Genomic DNA, 14,858 nt, shown 5'->3' with positions numbered 1-14,858 from the left:
CCAAGCCCAATTAGGCTCTTAAGCAAGCTTACCTCACAAAGTAGGCTAGAAGCAAATCCCAAAACGTTGCTTCAAACTAATGAGAAGCATTAACGCAATTATAGCTTATCTCTCATTAAGCACAATATACAGCCCATGAAGGTTGATATCCATAAGTCAGGGCTTCGAGCCCACCTTGTAAGCAGGTCATGCGACCTCCCTCGAAATGTACTAAGGGCTCACACCCTCTTTTGAAATTAATAAAATTACTTCTTTTGTGTATTACTTGTTTACATTGTGTAGATTTAAAATCTTATCATCGCATGTGTTTACTTTTCCTTTCTGATTTATATATGCATATATGATAGTTGCATCATACTTGCATTTCCAACAAACACACAAATACACTCAAAAACCATGGCACGGTGCTGGCTACACCTCCTATCCTACAACAAAACAGTGCGGTTAAATTCACCCCAAGTTACCTTACACGGACAACAGACCTAAGGTAACGTCGTCCCGATCATGATATCGGACGATGTCCTGACATAACAGGAGATACCCAGATTTGACAACTCTATATTACACCACAGTAAGAATTGATAAACCAAGGTATCACCCTTGACAATATGCTCCAACAACAATCTCAAGCAACAAGTGCTCCTACAATTGGCACTAAACAAAATATACAAGGCTAAACGAAAGTTTCTACAATCCTAGTCTAACACCATAAGATATAGCATGTATATAAAGGAATTGATCACTCCTTGGATATGTTACCCGAGGTTGGACCAACAATGTACAATCGAAACTCTTTCACAGCCAAATCATGATAAGAATATCATACGATTAAAACGAAGGTGGTCGCCAAACGGCACAGTCAAAAAGCAATTAGTAACAATATCAAAGATGCCTCCCACATACGAGGACTTACCACAAAATAGAAACAAAGTCATGCCTCCCACAACTGAGGACTTTCCAATAAAGACGAAAATGTTTCCATAAAGGTGCATACGAACCTACAAGGCTTATTTTCAACACGAGAAACTAGGAGAAAGAGGCTAAAATGAGCAAGCTTAAGTCTGTTCACCATCAGGTGCCCGTTAATCGTCGTCCCCTTCATCCTTGACGTCAGTGACAATCTTCACAGGCTCGGACTCGACAACCGAGGGAGGGACCACGATGTTCGCAGCAGCAGCAGCGGCGGCTCGTTGACGCTCTCGAAGGACATCAACCTTACAAGCTTTTGTCATCAGCACCTTATACTCGGCATGAAGGTTATTCAACTTCTCATTCTTCTCCGCTTGGGCAGCAACTAATTCTTCCTCATGACTTCTCATTCTGAACGCTCCACAGCTGTTCTCTTAGCTTTCTCAAGCAAATCCCGTAATTCCACAGTGCGTCTCCGATGTACCTCAACGTCCTCCTGCAACTTCACATTCTCTTTCTCTAAGGATTCAATCTTACACTGGCATGCGCTGACATCCAGTCTAAGACCACTGCGTTCTCTAGCATGTCTATGACCAACATTATCTAACTGCTCCTCCAATCGTTTGACCATAACTACCAATACATGGACTATTTCAGAAGTCTCATCCCTATCAAGAAGGTGCAATATTAAGGATATAAAGCGAGTAAATACCTTCTAACTTTTTCTTATCCCGATGAAAGGCTGATGCTCCATCCCTCGCGAATGCCAATGCGGTATGAAGTAGTTGAACCTCTTGCTTAGCATCTTTGGCCTTCCTCATAGCCACGCGAGCCTCGGCTAGCATACGAATCCTCAAATTGTTGCTCTAAAGATACAACAATACCAGTCAAGACCGGGGAAAAAAAAAAAGAGAGACCAAACAACAACAATTCATATAATGATGAAAAACTGAAACAAGTATGACACCGCATACCGATAGCACCAGCTGTTGCTGTGCAGATCTGTCCAAAGACACCAGGACACGAGCTTTCTCATCATCGCTCAGATGAGCATACATATCCGAGCATATGATCTTCATCGACTCGGATCCGCCACTAAACCAGGGCGTAGAAGAAGAAGCACCAGACGGACCCGCTGGAGCAGAAGGAAAACCACTAGCAAAGTTGCTTGGTACACTCGGGGTGCCACCAACAACACTCGGAGTCACAATAAGACCATCGCCACCAACATCTGCACCACCGCCAGCGATATCCCTCGCCTGCGGCAGAGTTATCTCCGATCCAAAGGCAGCACCAGGATCGGAAGGACCAGCCAACAAAGTTTGATCAAGGTCCTCAAAGAATGAATCGGAGACATCCAACATTTCATTCTCACCAAACAAAGCATCCACATCCATTTCCATGGCATGTTCAATCGCAACAGCAGGAGCATTCGATGGCCCAACACCATCAACTAATCTTCTCATCTGCCAAACAACACAAATACATTGGCTGCTAATGCAAAAAACAGGGGCAAGGTATATATATATATATATATATATATATATATAAAGGGTCTAGTCATCGATGAGATGGCTGTCTCCAAAAAAGATGGTTGTAATATACACAAAAAAGTGGACACTGGTGTAGGGGTGATGTTTAAGACACTGGTGTCCAAGTGATGGAACTTTGTGGCTTATTGTGTGTTGTTCAAGACACGGGTGTCCAACTGATGTCTAAGACACTGGTGTCCGAGTGATGAAACAGACACTAGAGATACATTTGAATGAACCCAGTCTTGTTAGATGTCAAAACTGATTTCAGAGGGAAATAAGCATGTGTATATAAATAAACGGTCGTTGAATGGTTCTTTGTGTATATATAAATAACTGCAAGGCAGATTAGGCGCTTGCTAGTTTTCTTCTACTTATTGGTGCTTGTGAGTCCCAAATGAGTTGAACGCTATCTGCTCAGGCAGGATCTGATTATGTTGTTGTGCATTCTGATATGATTTGATTGCCTTGCTTGTGCTGACTTGGGTTTGGTAGTATTGGTGATGTTCCGTATTTTCTGTATAACTCACATCCATCCGTTGCTGATACGACTGTTTGCTGGTGCATATACACGGTGCTTTTGCAAGTAAATGTCCTGCTGTACAAGGATGACTGGGCTTGTTGTGTTTGATTGTTTTGTGTGAAACTGGTTTTGGTCTTGGTTTATTTTTTGCATAGAGATCGTTTTACATATAACACTGGTGCAATATCACCAGCCTTGTTTAGTTTCATTTAAATCATGTGAGACTCATGCAAAAATCACCAGCTTTGTTTCCAGATCGTTTTCGTTGATGATTAATCATTCAATGTGAATCTCAGTTTCTTTACCTTCAATCTAAATTCCGAATTCTACTAAGAAAAGAAAAATCCAATATTCATAATTTCTGTGTGAATGGCACTTCCTGTTTCTCCTCAGGTCTGCTCCTTGGGTTTCGTTTAGCAAATTTGTCTGTGTCAGGAATTGGGTTTGGTTTTAATTTCTTCTTAGATCAAATGCTCTAGACAAAGCAAAGAAATAAGATCAATTGTTTTTTATTTCGATAAATTAATTTATCCAAGCAGCTCGAATAAACATTTGGTGAAACAAGAACTAACTGATCCTTTATTTATTTTTTCTAAAATCGCCTATTTCCATGAGATTAACTGATAAGAAGATTTTTATTTTTAGAAAAAACCTTCTCCGTTACTAATTTTCTTGTCAACATTATTCTTGGGGACGGACTACACGTGGACCGAGTCAACTATTGTGTGTTGACCTGAAAAAAATCAAAAACTATAGTATGTGTGTTGACCTGAAGAAAATCAAAAAGCGACGGACCAGAAAAAACAGGTTCTGTGCCGTAGAACAGTGGATCCTACGTGACTAATTTTTTGCTAGGTCCTGTGTTCGAAACTCTTGAAGAAGAGCTAAATTTTTAGTGTAGTGTTTGTGGTTGGTGGGTCGGGTGGAAATTAGGCCAGCCCGAATGTCTGGGCTTGGTGGGGAGCCTGTCCTTGTTAAACCTCTAACATTAGTTTATATTGGCATGTCATACCAGTACTAGTACCGTATGGTTGTGACAAAAATTGCTTTGTTTTGGGCATATACAGTGTGGGTCCTGCTTCAAATTTATTTGTTTCATTATTTCTAAATATTTGTGCAAACTGCAGGTGAAACATATAAAAAAAAACTGATATGGGCCTTAAGGATTCAAAAAGGTGAAAACTATAGGGAGACCCATTTTACAGATTCTTTCCACTATGAAACTCACGCTCAGAAATTCTCAGGCGCGCGCCCATTTTTTAGGGTAAAATATCTCTCACACCCAGAATTTCTAAAGGTTTCGTTCTTTTCAGTTCTTCTAACCAGTATATCCAGGACTGAAAGAACACACTCGATGATCTGCAAGCCTATCAGATTGAGTTAAAAAAAAATGCAGAGAAGCAAAGTATGAATATCGACCTTTTATTTTGTTTGAGGAAGTTATGTGGAGTTGAGAACTTGAATGCTGAGACTTGAGAAGTGAATGAAATTGGGAATTTTTGCGACGAAGTAAACAAATTCTAAGTTCGGTAATGAATTTGTTTAATTTCGTTACTGAATCGATCATTTTATATCGATGTCGTTGATGTGTAATGAATCTGTTTAAGTTCAGCTTGAAATAGAGCTGGAGCATGAACTCAAGAGAAGAAGGATGAACAACAAGATGAGTCTGAATTGCACGAGTCTGTATGGTGCTGTGTAGTTTGTTTGAATGAAGAAAGAGGATCAGGATTTTGAACTGCTTCCATTAACTTTTGTCGATGAATGATGGAATGAGATATTCAAGGTCTGAGAGTTTACAAAGAATTGGAGACTTGGGTTTGAATTAGATTTGTACTTGGCTTGGTTTAGAGACTGTCGGTGACAAGAGATGTGGGTTTGTCTTGAATGTACGATTAACTGCATGGAAGGAGGTATGGGAATGATCAAGATAAAACCAACAGGCATATCTACATAACAAACACAATACACAACACACGTTTGCAAGTCCTGAATGAACTGCGACTAGTTTCTTAATGGAGGAGTTTGTATGGTGAACTGTTGGGCGAGAAAGCCATAGAGAGTAGTTGTTGTTGTTGTGTTGTCTCGATGGGGATTTGAAATTGTTTGAAACGGGAAGAAGGAGCAGCAAGGTGTTGGTGGTGGCTGTGCGCAAGAAGAGTGAATGAGTTAGTGTGGTTGAATTGTGGATTGATGGTCTGTGACCAGGAAGATGCACATGGATTTGGGTACTGGTAGCTGTTGCAGTCAACAGTGAGAAAGATATTATAAAAAGTAGCATATCCAGGACTGCAAGAACACACTCGATGATCTGCAAGCCTATCAGATTGAGTTAAAAAAAGAATGCAGAGAAGCAAAGTATGAATATCGACCTTTTATTATGGTAATTCATTTGACCGACTTGTTATATCTTATTATGCATCAGTTGGAAGGTCCATTCGTATTTTCCTTAAAAGCTGTGTTGGAAGCACTAATATTATGCATGGATTACAATTGTGCAATCTATTATGCATCTACAAAATGGATGCATAACTTATTATGCATCTACAAATGATGCATAACCTATTATGCATTTACAAAATTTGTTGCATAACTTGTTATGCAGTCCAGAAAACGGTTGCATAACACGTGTATGCAGCAAAAATTTTGTCACTATTAAAGCCAACAAAAAAAGACTGCATAACTTGTCCTGGCACCTGCAATAATATCTGCATAACATGTTATGCAGTCGCGAAAATAGATGCATAACCTGTTATGCATTCGAAAATATGGCTGCATAATGCATTAGGCATCGAAAAAATTGTTGCACAATCTTTTATGCGTCGAGAAAATAGATGCATAATGCATTATGCATCATTTTTTTTATGTAGTTACGCACTAATACAATGGCTACATAACTTGTTATAGATGCATAACTTTGTTATGCAGATGCATAATGTGTTATGCAGTGGAGAAAATGGTTGCATAATTCGTTATGCGTCTGCAGAAGGTGTTATGCATCGTTTTTGGTGACTGCATAATGGTTAAGTATCAAGTTTTCAAAAAATTTCCCTAAAATGAGGATCACCTCCGATTTTTTCGTTAAAAACAAAATTTTGATATTCTTGTTTGTACTCGTTGCGTAGCTCTTTTAAAAAGTTTTCCAACGATATAAAATCTGTAAAATTCTAAGGCGTGGATTTTTAGATATGTTATGTCCAAGTTGCGTTGCCAATCATACCCCTGAAAAATTAGGCTGCATAACGAGTTATGCCTGAAAAAATAGTATGCATAACGAGTTATGTATTAATTCTTAATAATTTTGGATAATTTTGGGTGTCAGAGAAATAATTATGGGTGTCACGGTATACAAAATTAATTGTGGGCCTGAGAACGAAAATATTATTTTTTTTGGGTCTCCCCCTAATTTCCCCTTCTAAAAGCAATACTTATCATGGTGATGGTACAACTACCACCCAAGGATTTTTAGTTGGTGGTCATTTGGTTGTAGCAAACGCCGGTTACTTCCATGAAGTAATATCAAAGGCCGGCAAAGGTAGCGTTGGTGTTCCATCATCAGTGTGGATCCTGCACCAGGCTTTCTTGTCATTAACATTATTTGTTTGCATTGTTTCTAAATATTTCTAAGAACTGATATGAATTTTCTGGATTCTGAAGATGATGATTTAACTGGTACTCATTGGTTAGCAAAAGTTGGCTCCAAAGAAGTACTGCCACTTGATACTGGCAAGGTATCGTTGTTTTTGACCTTGCAGTTTGTCCAATGCTTTCTCAGTGAATACTAGTTTGTCTATTGAAAATATAACATTTTTTCTGGATAGGTCCACATGGGCAGTCAACCAAGATACCCTTATCGTGATGATGGTTCAACTAGCATAGGAGCATTAATTATTAGTAAAATCAAAGGCTGCTGGCAAAGGTAGCGTGGTTGTTTTTTCTTCGTTACAGTACCATAGCATTGTTACAAAACTGCTCCATTTTGCTCATTTACTGTGTGGTGGTTCTGCACCAGGCTTTCTGTCATCAAAATATTTGTTTGCAATATCTAAACATTTTGTTGCCATCAAAGCTGCAGGTGAAACATGTCAAAGAACTGATGTGCGTTCTCTGGATTCTGAAAGCAATGCTTGTCATGATGAATGGTTCAACTGCCTCACAGCAGTTTTAGAGGTGGTCGTATGGATGGTTCCACCACCACAATAGGCGTAGCTTGTGCAGACGCCGAGGCTCCCTAGTTTAATATTGGGAGACTCGCGGCACTGCAGGTAGTGTTGTTGTGTTTTGGTCTTTGCAGTTTGTTTGTCCATGTTTTTCTCTCCCTTGCTTTAGTTTCCATGAAACGTTGCTTTTGAGGAATCCGCAAAAACATTGGCACAAAACTAGCATGCAGACGACACGTAGACCAAAGTTGATTTATTTTGCCACGTTTTGATCCGTTACCCCGTTTACTATGTGACACCCCTCAAGCACCTTTATAATGACACGAGTTAACAACATATGACCTCTGATGCATTATTTTATGATGACACGTGTTAACGTTTGACATGTCTTGACGTTATATGATATGACACTTGGAGGTGCAGAATCCCAAGTCGGCCAATTTGTCCTCATTATAGGATTCAGTTGTCCTAGGGTTTAGTTTGATTGTCAAACTAAGGCGATCTCCATTTGTAGTGCAGTTCTGTTTCCAGTGGGTGATTTTTTTTTTCAGTCTCGGTGTTGTTTTCGGAATCATTGAAGCCTATAAATAATAAAAAGGGTCTAGCATCGTAGAAAAGCACATCCACCATGGTTTCTTTTCTGAAACTAGCTAGATTTTTTCTTACTTTTTTTTGTTTTTTGTTTATTAGATCAACAATCATTCATGGAGTCTCTTCCCGCGGATATCGTACAAGATATCCTCTCTCGGGTTCCAGCTGAATCTGTTTTAGGGTGCAAATTAGTTTGTAAGAAATGGGTGAAACTCATCCGGGAAATCACTTTGCTAGTATGCACCTCAGGCGCCTGCTTAACCATCTCCACGATGGGGACGAAGATAATCTAGCTGCTAAGGTGGAGCCAGGTCTCTTTTTTGCTGGTCGCACCGACGATCCTGACGTCTACAGAACTTTACTTTTCCATGGAGGACAACTAATTGATAGGATTAGCAACGATGAGAAATATATCTACAATCAAAATCTGAAAAGGATCTATCATCCTCGTATGCACCATAAACCTTTACATATTCACTTGGTTGGCTCCTGCAATGGTTTGGTTTGTGCATTTCAACACCACCATTTGGTTATAGATCCCATCTATATCTGCAATCCTCTTACCAGAGAATATGTGTATCTTCCTCAACTAGTTGTAAACGAAGAAGACCTTGTTGATCCCGAATTTTTTCGTATAGAAGGAGGAGTGGTTAACATGGTTAACCAAACTGCATGCGGGTTTGGGTACGTTAGTTCAACGAATGAGTACAAGGTCGTTAGAATCCATTACCTCGATTATAGAGTAGGAACTGTTGAAGTATACACACTTGGCAGTGGTTTTGGGTGGAGAGCGATAGGTGAGATTCCCTATCGACTGGATATGTCGTGGGATGGTAAGGGTATTTGTGTAAAGGATGCTATTTATTGGCTTACGTACAACAAAGTTGTGAAATTCGACTTGGCTAAGGAAGAGTTTCGGCTGCTGCCTGCCCCTCCTTGTATGCAAAACCGTCAGAACGAAGATAAATGTGGCCTTGTAGCGCTTGGAAGGCAGTTGTGTTTCTATATGGACAAGTTACGCATAGAAATCTGGTCCTTGATGGAAAGTAGTGACTCGAAGGAAACCTGGCGTATGGAGTGTGATTTTGATTACGAACCCGTAGTAGGTTCTCGTGAAAGTCGCTTTTTGCCAATTTTACTTGCGAAGAATGGGCAAATCATATTTTTATATCATGGATCTGTGCTTTATTGTTATGACAAGACAACAACAGTTTTGAAGATGATTTCCAACGAAGCGTCAGCCGATTATTTGGAGTGTGTCGAAGCAGTTGCTCACGTAGATACCTTGGTATCATTGGAAGCCATGGGGGAAAATTCAAAGAGATACACGGTTCATCCATGTGGGGTCGGTACTCCATGGGATCATGTTATCGATGAGTTAGACCGAGTTGCTCTGGGTGAGGTAGACCGAGTTGCTCTGAGTGAGGAAATTGATACGACGCGTTTCAGGTTCAGGCGAGCATAAAGATTTGTCCTCTCATTTCAATTGTGATGCAAGAAATTGATACGACGCGTTTCAGGTTCAGGCGAGCATAACGATTTGTCCTCTTATTTCAATTGTGATGCAAGGATTGTTTTGTTTGATGGTTTTTTTTTTCTACTTAAGAACTCTGGTTGTGTCCCCCTCACTATTACATTAAAAGGTTTTTCTTTTGGACACTTCAATTTTATATTTTTCCGTCTTATCTAATTTCGTGGACGTACGCTGATGGTGTTCCTAGACAATCTCGGGTAGCATCTGAGACATAACGTGTCCTAGTTAACTCCCATTCAACTCTTTGATTGCTCGGAGGCATAATGTATCGTTAGTTTGTGTAACAACAATTCAAGAGAACTAGATTCCAAGGTGCTGCTTCCAAATTTTAAATCGAAATTTTAGATGGTTTTTCTACAGAGAATTCCCGAGAGAGACTTAGACAGAGTGAAAGTGAGAAATCTAGAAGTTATCTGTAACACTTTCAAGGGTAAGATTTTATAATCAATAAGAAAACATCTTCTTCTCGGTGGGCGTAGGTCTTCATGGCCGAACCACGTTATATGCTTGTGTTAATCTTTACATTTCATGCTATTTACATCTTGTTCATGATGAATCTTTTATGTTTAAGTAGTTTTTAGTCTTAAATTTCACTTGGGTGTAGTAGTCAGAAAATATGCAACTACAATATCTATGTCTACACAATTGTGAGACAATTGAACACCTAAACCTAGAATCTTTGATTTGCCAATTCAAGGGAATAAATTCAAGCACATCCCGTAATGACGAAAATCTCCATTAAAAAGTTCCATTTAACGGTCAAAATTTTCATGGTAGTATTAGTTGGCCTGCCTAATAGATTGGTCGGTTCTCCATGAACATTCTTCAATCTCTGCTCAACTTATAGCTTAATTTACTAGCTAGCTATGTAAATGCAGCGTTTCTTCATCAAAGGACAGTATACTTTGGAATCGTGGTACAGAATAGATTTTTTGTAAGTGAAATTATGGCAGCAACTCCAACAGAAATGGAAAACTTGTTTGTGTTCCTCGTTCACTTCCAAGGCACATAAATATACGGTGATGATATCAGAATCTGTTTACTTTGGTTTAGAGAACAAGCTAGTAGATTAATAATCGAAGAAGGTGTAGGTTTACTTTGGTTTTAAATCATTTTTAAGGGTAGTACGAATGTCTTTGAATTTGATTACTAATAACATTCGGAGATGCTTCAAACAAACAAACAAAAAAGCAAACATCTCAGATATACTTAGTGTAGGATTGTGTTTCGCACATGTCATGTCATAAGATAGAACTCCTAGGTTTAAGGGTTAACTACTAGGTTTTAACTGAAGAGAAGAGAGACAAGATGACGAGGTTAAACAAGACAGTTTCTATTGATTTTTAATACACCAAATATACAAAGACTCAATGCATATATATATGCATAACTAACTTGAGGGTTAAGATACTATCTTTCCCAAATAAACACAATTCCCTAATATACAGAGATTTCCAAATATACAGGACTGCCATGTATGGCATGAAGTCACGTTGTGTTAACACCCTCCCGCAAGCGTAACGGGTTATCTTGAACCGTAAGCTTGAACCTTAAAAGAGAAAACCGATCACTAGAAAGTGGTTTGGTGAATATGTCCGCAATTTGATCTTTAGAGGATATAAAACGGACATCAAGAAGCTTGGAAGCTACTTGATCACGAACAAAGTGGTAATCAATTTCTATATGTTTCGTCCGAGCATGAAATATAGGATTAACTGTGAGATAAGTTGCACCAAGATTATCACACCATAATATGGGAGGAGAGCGTGTGGATATACGAAGCTCAGAAATAAGTGACTGAATCCACATAATTTCGGCAGTAGCAATAGCAATTCCTCGATATTCAGCTTCAGTACTAGAACGAGAAACAATCTTTTGTTTACGAGCACTCCAAGAAATAATCTTACCACCCAAATAAACACAATATCCGCTTGTAGAACGACGATCATCAAGAGAACCAGCCCAATCAGAATCAGTATATGCACTGAAAGATAATTGTAGAGAAGGGGATGGCTTAAGGAGTATACCAAACGTACTTGTATGCTTGAGGTAACGAAGAATACGTTTAACTAATCCCCAATGAAACTCTGTAGGAGCATGCATAAATTGACAAACCTTATTGACAGCAAACGCAAGATCCGGACGAGTAAAAGTTAAATATTGCAAAGCTCCGACAATGCTACGATATTCAGTAGCATCTGTTAATAAAGTTCTACGATCAGAGGAAACATCACCAGAAGTGCTTAGCGGAGTAGTAATTGGTTTAACGTCATCCATTTTTACTCGAATAAGAAGATCTTGAGCATAACGGTGTTGCGAGAGAAAGAGCCCCGAAGAAGTACGAATTGCCTCAATACCAAGAAAATAGGATAATTGACCAAGATCTTTAATTGCAAATTCTTGCTGCAAACGAGAGAGAATAGAGGTAATACATGTAGTACTAGAGCCAGTGACAATGATATCATCCACATACACCAACAAATAAATCACACCATGAGTCCCAATATAAATAAACAAGGACGAATCACACTTGGAAGTAACCAAACCAATTTGCAACAAAAAATTGCTAAGTCTGTGATACCACGCACGAGGAGCCTGTTTAAGTCCATAAAGAGAACGATGTAATTTGCAAACATGTGTAGGAAAACGAGAATCAACATAACCTGGAGGTTGTTTCATGTAGACTTCCTCTTGAAGTTCTCCATGAAGAAAAGCATTCTGCACATCAAGTTGATGAATGGGCCAATTGGAGGATAAAGCCAATGTAAGGATAATAGTATAGTGCATGGTTTAACAACCGGACTAATCGTTTCAGAGTAATCAATTCCTTCTTGTTGATTGTATCCTTTGGCAACTAGTCGAGACTTACGACGTGCAATGGTACCATCTGGATTATGCTTGATTCGAAAAACCCACTTACAACCAATAACATTCATAGAAGGATGATACGGGACTAAGGACCAAGTACCATTTCGGAGTAATGCATTGACCTCATCGTCGGATGATGTACGCCAGTCAGGGTCCTTATGAGCTTGAGAAATGCAAGACGGTTCAAGAACTGAATCACAGATGAGAGCATATCGTGAATTTGGTTTGAAAATACCATCTCTAGCTCTTGTAGTCATCGGGTGTGTAACAGGAGAAGGATCTGTTGAAGTTACAGATTGAACAGCAGAAGAAGACGACAACAATAACTGAGAGTCGGACGAATCAGGAACATGAGACAATGAATCGACAACATCAGGTGTTGGCGGCAGCGGAAGAATAACAGCAGGTGACAGATGAGGATGAGAGACAGAAACCGGCGGCGGATGATTAAAGAAGGATGCTGTCGGCTGAGAAGTAACAGCAGGTGACGGCTGATGATTGGAGACAGAGACAGACGGCTGATGATTGGAGACAGAGTTTGGCGGCTGATGATTGGAGACTGGCGGCTGATGATTGGAGACTGGAGGCTGATGATTGGAGATAGAGTTTGGCGGCTGATGATTGGAGACTGGAGACGTTTCATGATTAATAGACACTGATGACGGCGCAAAATTATGAAGAGAAGACAAGGGAAGAATTACCTGTGAAGGAGTCGACGACGGCGAAGGTGACGACGCGGATGCAAAGGGAAAGGTAGTCTCATCAAAAACAACATGTCGACTGATGTATATTCGACCCGTAGGAATATGAAGACAATTATAACCCTTATGAGAGGGGCTATAGCCAATAAAAACACATGGAGAAGACAAAGCATCCATCTTATGAGACCTATACGGACGCAAGTGAGGATAACATAGACAGCCAAATACACGAAGAGAAGTGTAATCAGGCGAAATACCAAAAAGAGCTTCATATGGAGAAGAATTATTAACAGAAGTCGAAGGGACACGATTCATCAAATAACAGCCAGTGTAAAAGGAGTCATACCAATATGAAGACGGCACAGAGGCCATGTTAAGAATAGTAAGACCAGTTTCACGAATATGACGATGACGACGTTCAACTAAACCATTTTGTTCAGAAGTGTGTGGACATGAAAAACGATGAAAAATTCGAAGTTCTTGAAGACGTGGAGTGAGTTTGCGATATTCAGCAGCATTATCACATTGAAATATTTTTATCTTTCGACCAAAAAGATTTTCAACATGCTTTTGAAATAAGAAAAATATAGAGAAAACATCAGATTTTTGAGACATAGGAAAAATCCAAGTAAAACGACTACACGCATCAATGAATATAATATAATATTTATATCCTTCATTAGATAAAATATGAGAGGGTCCCCATACATCGGAGAGAATTAAATCTAATGGATTCAAATAAACTGTTGTACTGGATTGAAAAGGTAATTTATGACTTCTATGCTCATGACAAAAAGAACAAAAACTGATAGTTTGATTTGAAACTGGAAGAGAAAACTGAGAAATAACTTTACGAACTGTGCGCATCATTGGATGACCCATTCTAGCATGCCAGGCTTGTAAACTAGCACGTTCTCCTATGTAAGCCTGAGGAATTGGAGATGAAACATCAAGTTGTTAGAGACCACCCTTCCTAATGCCGCGAAGAAGAACCTTCCCGGTACATCGATCCTTCACAAGACAAAAATTTGGATGAAATTCAAATAAGACATTGTTATCAGTAGTGAAACAAGAAACAGATAAGAGATTATGAGAGATTTTGGGTGCAAAGAGGACATTACGAAGATGCAACTTACGGTTGGGAGTCCCTAAAATTGAGGAACCAACATTAGAAATTGGTATAGAAGAACCATTACCCATCTGAATTTGATCAGGGCCAGTATACTCAGTAGGAAATTGAAGACGAGAGAAATCATTGGTAATGTGATCTGTAGCACCACTATCAGGCGTCCAAGAAGGTGATGACGAAAACCCAGGTCCATAAGCGGCATAAGCCCGAGGTGCAGAGGATGGTGGTTGACGCCTAGGTGGTCGAAAACTCTTGTCATAACGGTTCCAGCAGTCTTGGGCCTCATGATTTTTACGCCCACAAAGTTGACAACGAGGAGAAAAGAATCAGAGGTCATAGGCCCACGTTGATTGTCAGGTGAAGCAGGCCCACGTTGATTCTGAAAACGAGCAGGCTGAGATAAACCAGGCCCATGGTGATTTTGATTTCTGTTGTTACCAGTAGAGCGAAAGGAAGACAACTGAGAGTTGGGTTCTGAAGATGATCTAGATGATGAAAAAGAATGATACGAAGATTGTCGATTCTGGGCAGTGAGATTAGCAACTGGTTGAGAGTTGGAAAGCTTTGTCTGTTGATCAATACGTAGTTCAAACGTCAGGAGAAAAGTGAGAAAATCTTCAACAGACAATGAACTCATCGTGGTGGTTAATGATGTGACGATAGCATCATAGGTACTGTCCAAGCCAGCTAAGAGACAGTGACGAAACTCTTTGTCTGTGACAATGGTATCTGCTGCTGCAAAGCTGTCCACAAGATCACGAGCACGGTCTATGTACTGACGCATAGTTTGAGAACCTTTCCGTAATGCTCGCAGTTCACAGTGAAGATGATGAACTTGAGCATCAGATTTAGAGCCATAAAGAGATTCCAGAGATGACCAGATTTCTTTAGACGTTGTTAATCGATGGACA

This window comes from Papaver somniferum, unplaced genomic scaffold (assembly GCF_003573695.1).
Source record: "Papaver somniferum cultivar HN1 unplaced genomic scaffold, ASM357369v1 unplaced-scaffold_107, whole genome shotgun sequence".
Lineage (NCBI taxonomy): Eukaryota > Viridiplantae > Streptophyta > Magnoliopsida > Ranunculales > Papaveraceae > Papaver > Papaver somniferum.
Note: the sequence above shows the minus strand (reverse complement) of the source record.